This window comes from Eutrema salsugineum, unplaced genomic scaffold, assembly GCF_000478725.1.
Source record: "Eutrema salsugineum unplaced genomic scaffold, Eutsalg1_0 scaffold_3, whole genome shotgun sequence".
Lineage (NCBI taxonomy): Eukaryota > Viridiplantae > Streptophyta > Magnoliopsida > Brassicales > Brassicaceae > Eutrema > Eutrema salsugineum.
In genome coordinates this window covers 4,066,368-4,074,386 of record NW_006256756.1, presented here as the reverse complement: position 1 = coordinate 4,074,386, position 8,019 = coordinate 4,066,368, and the positions used below count along the sequence as shown (strand labels likewise).

The following is an 8,019-nucleotide window of genomic DNA, read 5'->3' as shown; positions in this document are numbered from 1 at the left end:
ATCACTCAATACCCTGCTCTGAATGTGATGTTGGAGATAGGATGCAAACAGATGAGGCAGATTCTAGTGGACTAGACCTGCCCTGTTAATCTTATCTTGCAGCCATCTTTGAAGAGTTCGTGGGATTTCAAAGGTCCCTCAAAGGAGAAAAGATAATGTTCATAGAATATAATAGGAGGGTGACTCGAGCGATATGAGAGGCAGCACTCATAGTGATACGTTCCACCTTATGATCGTCACTCTAAGCACTAGATCTCGCGATTTTGAGTAGATTTTGGATATGAACTTTAGGTAGAAGTTGGTGGAAATGATAGGTCACACAAAGGATGCGGAAGGCCTTTGATATACCAGGGTGATTCTAAGGATATGACTCACCAAAGAATCGGTTTGCTTGAAGATATAACACACTTACAAGCTAAGATGTTCAAGAGAACAAATGATCTAACTTAGAAGAGTTTTTGATAGAAAAGATAGATGAGTTTAACAAGGAGCGTACAAGGGTTTAAAAAGAAAGAGAACAAGTCTGTGACAGCCAAGACGTGTCTCGGAAATACTAAGACAATAAAGACTAAGTTTGAATAAGAAAGAAACAAGAAAGAAACTCTTCTTCTCCAGGCCGATACTTCAAGTTTTGGGCCTCTTGTTGGATCAGCGAATGAGGGATATGATGTGAGCCGTTTGTGTCATTAAAAACCTCCCTTTGGAAAACCCATTGGGACAAAACCAAATGAGAGGGAAAAAGAGTGCAAACGGGTCACATGCCCATTCACTGATCATCTTGAGCCTGTATAGAAACCAATGCGGCTTGTATAGCAACTTCTCCCTCCTGGCTCAAGACATTGGCTTGTCTCCAACTGATTCTAAGCATAGCTCCGATAGCTTCCTTAATTTTCTTGCTCCTTGATCTAGTTATTGGACCGGCTGGCATCTCCAAAGCTTCCTCTATATCCGGTTCTTCTTTTCTTCTAGTCCATCTTCTTGAGCTTCAAGTTCCAAGTCCTCTAGGCTGTCCATGATCGCATCATCCCCCTCCTCTTGAAAAGGATTTGACCTCAAATCTGGTTCATCTGCCACAAAAGGAACAAGGTCAGAAACATTAAAACTAGAACTGATATTATACTTACCTCGGAGATCAAGCTGATAAGCATTGTTGTTGATTCTTCTTGTTATGGTGAAAGGTCCATCAATTCTTGGCATCAGTTTGGACTTTCTCTCGGCTGGGAACCGTTCTTTCCTCAAATGTACCCAAACTTGATCGCCAACTTCGAAAATCATCTCTCGCCAGTTCTTATTTGCTTTCTTGACATAGAGCTTGGTCTTTTCTTCTATGTTGAGTTTAGCCTTCTCATGGATCTTTTTAACAAGTTCTGCCTTCTTCTTTCCATCAACACTAGTTCTCTCACTCAAAGGAAGAGGGGTTAGATCCAAAGGAGACAAAGGACTAAAACCATAAACAATTTGAAATGGGGAAAACTTAGAAGTGGAATGCATCGAGTGATTATATGCAAACTCTACATGCGGTAAGCAATCTTCCCAACTTTTAAGATTCTTTTTGACTAGAACACGCAACAAAGTGGATAAGGTCCTATTAACTACTTCAGTCTGCCCATCAGTTTGTGGATGACAAGTAGTAGAAAATAGAAGCTTAGTACCTAACTTAGACCACAATGTTTTCCAGAAATAACTAAGGAATTTCGTTCACGATCGGATACGATGGTCTTAGGCATTCCATGCAGACGCACAATTTCTTTAAAAAACAAGCTAGCTATATGAGATGCATCATCGGTTTTGTTACAAGCTATAAAATGAGCCATTTTTGAGAACCTGTCTACCACAACAAATACAGAATCCTTCCCAGTCCTAGTCCTAGGCAATCCAAGCACAAAGTCCATAGATATATCGATCCAAGGATGAGAGGGAATAGGTAAGGGAGTATACAAACCGTGTGGCCTGACTTTGGACTTAGCTTGTTTACAAGTGACACATCGTTCGCAGATCCTCTCTACGTCTCTTTTCATATGCGGCCAAGAGAAGTGGTCTTGCATGATTTTCAAAGTTTTTGTTATACCAAAGTGCCCCATAAGACCTCCTCCGTGTGCTTCCCTGACTAAAATATCTCGAATAGAACAATTAGGAATACACAAACGATTATCATAGAAGAGGTATCATTCTTGTCTAAAATAATGATCCTTAGCAAATTTTTCACAAGACTGATATTTCTCTTTAAAGTCAGAATCGGATGCATAGAGAAGCTTAAGCTGTTCAAAGCCTAATAGCTTGGCATCAAGAGTAGTAATTAGAGCATACCTGCGTGACAAGGCATCGGCAACTACATTGTCTTTACCTTTCTTGTACTTGATAACATAAGGAAATGTCTCAATGAACTCGATCCATCGGCCATGTCGTTTGTTGAGCTTTTGTTGTCCTTTTAAATGCTTGAGGGACTCATGGTCGGTATGAATAACGAATTCCTTGGGCCACAGATAATGTTGCCACGTTTGGAGTGCTCGCACCAAGGCATAGAGTTCTTTATCGTAAGTAGGATAGTTCAGCATGGCTCCTCCGAGTTTTTCACTAAAGTAGGCCACGGGTTTCTTGTCTTGCATTAAGACAGCTCCAATTCCTACACCAGAAGCATCACATTCAATCTCAAAAGTCTTAAGGAAATCAGGTAAGACAAGTACCGGTGCATTGGTTAGTTTATCCTTAAGTATTTGAAACGCTTCTTCTTGTGCTTGTTCCCACTTAAATCCCACATCTTTCTTGATGATCTCGGTTAGGGGAGCGGCCAATGTACTGAAATCCTTCACAAATCTCCTATAAAAGCCCGCAAGGCCGTGGAAACTCCTCACTTCTCCAACAGTTTTAGGGTTCGGCCAGTCTTTGATGGCCCTTATTTTCTCTTCATCGACCCTGATTCCATCCGCACCTACAACAAAACCTAGAAACACAAGATTATCTGTGCAAAATGTGCATTTCTTAAGATTAGCAAAGAGCTTTTCCTTCCTAAGCACTTCTAAAACAGATTTCAAATGTTCAACATGCTCTCCTAAGGTTTTGCTATAGATCAGAATGTCATCAAAATATACCACAACAAATATACCTATAAAAGCTCTAAGAATATGATTCATTAACCGCATGAAGGTGCTAGGTGCGTTTGTTAGCCCAAACGGCATTACTAACCATTCATATAATCCATGCTTAGTTTTAAAGGCGGTTTTCCACTCATCCCCTTCCTTCATTCTAATCTGATGATAGCCACTTTTCAAATCTATTTTAGAAAAGACACTAGAACCATGCAATTCATCAAGCATATCATCTAATCTAGGGATAGGGTGTCGATATTTAACCGTAATATTGTTGATTGCTCTACTATCAACACACATGCGCCAGCTACCGTCTTTCTTAGGCACAAGTAGGACAGGCACCGCACAAGGACTCAAGCTTTCTCTTATGTACCCTTTCTCTAACAGCTCATTAACTTGGCGTTGTAGTTCTTTGGTCTCCACAGGGTTGGTTCTGTAGGCTGGACGATTTGGAAGGGAAGCTCCGGGCATGAAATCTATTTGATGTTCGATTCCTCTGATGGGAGGTAAACCCTTGGGGTTCTCTTCAGGAAACACGTCCTCATATTCCTGCAAAAGAGATTTCATCTCACTCGGTATAACCGGTGTCAAGTTAGTTAAGCTCGTGAGAACTTCTTTAAACACAAATAAGAGCATCGGTTGTTTAGCTAACAAAGCTTTCTTAACTTTACCGGCCCTAAGAAAGAAATTAGAGGGTTTTGTGACTGGTTTTTCCTTTTGCTTGAGCTGTACTTGATCTTGGTAAACTTCTTGAGGCGTCAAAGGCACCAGGGTAGTTTTCCTGCCATTATAAACAAAAGAATGTCGATTAGTATATCCATCATGTATGACCTTTCGATCCGATTGCTATGGCCGGCCAAGAAGAATATGCCCTGCTTCCATTGGTAAGACATCACAGAGGATTTCATCCTCATATTTCCCAATAGACAAAGGTACTCGAACTTGATGGTTCACTTTCAATTCTCCATTGTCATTGAGCCATTGCAGCTTATACGGCTTTGGGTGCTTCTCCATCTTTAAACCGAGCTTTTGAACCATCCCTTCACTAGCCACATTGGTGCAGCTTCTGCCATCTATAATGAGGCTACAGACTCTTTCTTGAACGATACACCGAGTGTGAAATAGGTTCTCTCTTTGTTCCTGCTCAGCATCTTTGGATTGGAGACTTAGAGATCGTCTAGCTACTAACAAAGCCCCTTGAGCCGGAAGTTCCTCATGATCTGTCTCAGCTACAACCTCAGGCTCTTCCTCATCAGTCGCTATATCTCCATTATCCAACAGAATCATGTTCTTTCGGTTTGAACATTCATTCGCGTAATGTCCCCTGCCTTGACACTTGAAGCACTTGACATCTCTCGACCTTGTATTCGTAGTTTCTGTCTTTCCTTTGTGATCTTGAGCAGCTGGATACGACTTGGCTTCAGCTTTTGGGTAAGCGATCTGTTTTCCTTCCCTCTGAATAGATCCTGCCTTTTCTTCTTTCGGGTAAAAGGGTTTAGTAACGGTTGCTCCACCTCCATAACTTGTCTTAGTGGGAACACGCCTCTTGAGCTGTTGCTCGATCAGTATGGCTTTGTGTAACATCTCCTCCACCTCAACATAATGTTGCATTTCCAAGCGATCTTGAATTTCTCTGTTCAAGCCCCCCAAAAACCTTGACATGGTAGCTTCTCGATCTTCAGTTATATCGGCTCTAAGCATGAGAGTCTCCATCTCTTGGTAATAGTCTTCGACAGACCGGGTCCCTTGAGTAAGCCTCCTGATCCTCTGATGTAGTTCTCGATGGTAGTGGCTTGGCACAAACCGTTTTCTCATGATGGCCTTCATCTCATTCCAACTCTCAACCGGGTACTCGCCGTTCCTTCTTCTTGATGTAACTAACTGATCCCACCAACTAAGAGCGTAGTCATAAAACTCAGTAGCAGCAACTCTTACGCGATTGATCTCGGTATAGTGTTGGCAGTTAAACACCAACTCTATCTTCTTTTCCCATTCTAAGTAGGCATCAGGATCGTTCTTCCCATGGAAGGGAGGAATCCGAAGCTTAAGTCCTCCAAAATTGTCTTGAGGATAAGCCCTTTCCTCTCTTACTCGTCTATGTCGTCGGCAATTGCTCCTTGACTAGTTACTGTCTCGGCTATAATATTCTTCAGCCGCCTCGTCTCTGGCTGGTCGGGTTTGTTCACGAGCCCTCTCCGGAGATTGATCAGTATTTATTCTCCTGGCGTCTCGGTTCGGCCTGTAGTCAGAGTTCTGATGTTGGATCTCTTGTCTGAATTCTTCGAACTGAGCGGCCATCAGCTTTTTCATCTCGGCCATCATTGCTTCCATCAAAAGCTTGTTACTGTTGTTGCTGGATTCTTCACGATTATCAGACATCCTTTCCTGCGAACAACACAAAGTGGATTACTAGCAACGATTATTCTATAAAAATGACCATTCGTGTTCTTCAAGCAATCGGAAAACCCTAAGAGCGATCTAATCAGTTTGAATTTGAAACGACACTTTTAAACAAGGTTCCGATGATGTTGATTTGCTAGATTCAAGAACAGAATGAAACGATCTATAGATTTGTGATGCAACAAACACAGATTGTGACTTTAAAATTTGAGATCGTTTTTAACATGATAGAACAGATCTAAACGTATAAATAGATTAGACACAACCTGATCCACGTCGATCCTTGCTTAGAGTGGCTCTGATACCACTTGATACGTTCCACCTTATGATCGTCACTCTAAGCACTAGATCTCACGATTTTGAGTAGATTTTGGATATGAACTTTAGGTAGAAGTTGGTGGAAATGATAGGTCACACAAAGGATGCGGAAGGCCTTTGATATACCATGGTGATTCTAAGGATATGACTCACCAAAGAATCGGTTTGCTTGAAGATATAACACACTTACAAGCTAAGATGTTCAAGAGAACAAATGATCTAACTTAGAAGAGTTTTTGATAGAAAAGATAGATGAGTTTAACAAGGAGCGTACAAGGGTTTAAAAAGAAAGAGAACAAGTCTGTGACAGCCAAGACTTGTCTCGGAAATACTAAGACAATAAAAACTAAGTTTGAATAAGAAAGAAACAAGAAAGAAACTCTTCTTCTCCAGGCCGATACTTCAAGTTTTGGGCCTCTTGTTGGATCAGCGAATGAGGGATATGATGTGAGCCGTTTGTGTCATTAAAAATCTCCCTTTGGAAAACCCATTGGGACATTTCCAAAGGAGAGGGAAAAAGAGTGCAAACGGGTCACATGCCCATTCACTGATCATCTTGAGCCTGTATAGAAACCAATGCGGCTTGTATAGCAACTTCTCCCTCCTGGCTCAAGACATTGGCTTGTCTCCAACTGATTCTAAGCATAGCTCCGATAGCTTCCTTAAGTTTCTTGCTCCTTGATCTAGTTATTGGACCGGCTGGCATCTCCAAAGCTTCCTCTATATCCGGTTCTTCTTGTTCTTCTAGTCCATCTTCTTGAGCTTCAAGTTCCAAGTCCTCTAGGCTGTCCATGATCGCATCACATAGTCACCGCGCTTAATAACACCTGGGTAATGGCCATAACAGTAGTCAGCACGCCAGCTTGGTACATAGTGCTGTTAGGTCAACCTTGGGTGGACGAGATGGAGGCCACAGTGTGCAAACATCTACGATTGATCGAGTTCCCAACCGGGTGGAGGATGGAAATACTCTGGAGGCAAACCGAGAAATAAGCACGAGATATACCAAGGAAGGATGGTACAACCAGCAAGATAAATCGCGACATCAAATAAATTGGATCTGTAACCCGGAGGTGAAAAAGGGAACCAGAGAAAGACAACATAGTTACGAGGGAAGAACACAGCGTCCTACCCGCCCAAGGATCACAACACGCATAAAGGCTGGGAAACCCCTCCAGTGAGGAAAAACAAGAAGACAAAAAGAAGGATAGGCCGACCAAAATGGGTTTAGTTTTTAGATTTTTTATTAAATTTTTAAAATAATGCCAGTGATCATTTTCAAAATATATCTAAGATGATTTGAATAATACTTACATATATTTAATTTTCTTGATGATCCAACTCATAGTTGTAAGGCATTTTTTCTAAATAATGGAAATACTTAACTTAGCATATATAATTGAAGATTTGAATAATGCTTATATATATATATATATAAGTTTTTAAATAATATATTAATAGTTGTAAAATTTTTTTTTCTAAATAATGGAAATAATAAACAAACTAATTTAGAAAACCAAAAAAAAGGAAAGTAAAAAGATATGCACTATGACAAGTTTAGTAGTACATTTATGTTTTTCTACCCTTTACATTTATGCAAATTATTAATTTATTTTTTAACATTATAAATTTTGTCTATAACTATTATAAATTGACCACTCATGATAAGATTTTTTAATAACTAAAAACCAAAAACTGTAAAGTTCGAGAATTTTTCTGATAAAAGTCACGATTGTTAGACCTTATAATACGTGAAATGGATCGGATGCAATGGAGTGCATATCATCACAATCGCTTTATTTATGCGGTTGTACAACTTGACGGAATACATCGTAAGTTAATATTTTTTCTTGTTTTGTATGATTTTCTAAAATAAAATCAGAAAAATCATAAAATAGTTGCTACCGGAATCATCAACTATTGTTTTCAACTTATCATCGGATACATATCCTTTTCAATTTTCAATTATACAATTTTCTTTATCTTTTCTGTTTTTTGTTTTGTGTGATATATTCATTTTTGTCAAAGTCGGGGATCGGAATTATAAATTAGGATGCTAACATATATAAAAACTACATAACAACCCTACATCTAGAGTTGTGGGCTAAACATTATTTTCTTTTAATATAAATTCAACTTGTATTAATCATTGTAAATGCAGAAGCAATTTCTAAGAGAATTTTGGAGATAATGAATATTGAAGGACTCACTATAT

The 8,019-nt window shown here is 39.7% G+C and overlaps 1 pseudogene; it reads right to left on the bottom strand.

Annotated features, from left to right (window-relative positions):
* Nucleotides 1–766: 766 nt before the first annotated feature.
* LOC112085263 lies at nt 767–4,913 on the bottom strand (annotated as a pseudogene).
* Between the last annotated feature and the right edge of the window lie 3,106 nt (nt 4,914–8,019).